This window comes from Myotis davidii, unplaced genomic scaffold (assembly GCF_000327345.1).
Source record: "Myotis davidii unplaced genomic scaffold, ASM32734v1 scaffold687, whole genome shotgun sequence".
NCBI lineage: Eukaryota > Metazoa > Chordata > Mammalia > Chiroptera > Vespertilionidae > Myotis > Myotis davidii.
The window spans coordinates 749,076-750,235 of NW_006298971.1; positions in this window are offsets into that span (position 1 = coordinate 749,076).

Genomic DNA, 1,160 nt, shown 5'->3' on the forward strand with positions numbered 1-1,160 from the left:
AGGGAAAGACAGACGCAGTACACACACTACATATGCACACCAACACCACAGCATACACTATACATACCTGTTTCTACCACACACACACACACACACCTTTCCCCATAAGCTCACTCACAGAGCCCAGTGCCCTGGAGAATAAAGTAGACAAACCAAGGGAATGCCACCTATGCCAGGCATAACTGCAGAGAGGAGGTCAGGGGATCTCTGTGTTCAGGTAGGAGTTAGGGCATGACTCCTGGCCCTGGGGTTAGAGTTGCCACTAGCTGGCTCCTAGCCCTCCACTAGGACTCCAGTCTGGGGTCCTACCTCTGCATGAGGTACACTTGGCTATAAAGCCCCACCCACCAAGATAAGCCAGACCCCACCCTCAGAGCTGCTTAACTGAGAGGACACCCAAGGATTTAGGAGAGGAGGAGCTCCAGCCACCTGACCTTCTGTTTCTCCGTTGGGATGGGGGAGGGGGAGATAGTTGGAGGGCATGTGTCCCTGGATTCCTGGTTGGGGTCCTCAGCTACATCTCCAAGCTCACTGGACACAGAGAGTCCTGTTCTTTCTGGCTTCTCCCTTCTCTTCTCTTTGTGTCCACAGTCTTTAATCTGGCTCCTCTCCCTCCAAGTCTCTCTGCTTCCCTCTGGCTTTCTTTTCTCCTCTCCTGCTCTCTCCATCTTGCTCCCATGTCCCTCTGCTCTGTTTATCCTCTAGAACATGGGTGGGCAACCCCTGGCACGCGTGCCAAACATGGCATGCCAGTAACTATTGCTGGCACGTGAAACCCTCTTTTATAATCTTCCAATTACAATTTTTTCCTTAACATCGACTTTTTTATTTTTCAGATAAATTTCTGTCATCAGTGGCAGCAGCGAAAGTCCCACTGATAATATCAAATGGAGTCATAAAGTTTTCTGTCGGACTATCAGTGTACATGTATACATTAAAAAATAAATGTAAAAAAATAAAATAAATGAATGTATTTTTACGCATTTCAAACTGCTCCCCATAGATTAAAACGATAACCTATAAGTGATTTCCAAATGACCAATAAACATGGGATGTGGCTCCCCAAAATCTTCAGGGGCTCCCCAGGCCCAGGGAACAATATCCTAGGTTCTTTTTTCTTTCTTTTTTAAGATATATTCTTATTGATTTCAGAGAGGAAG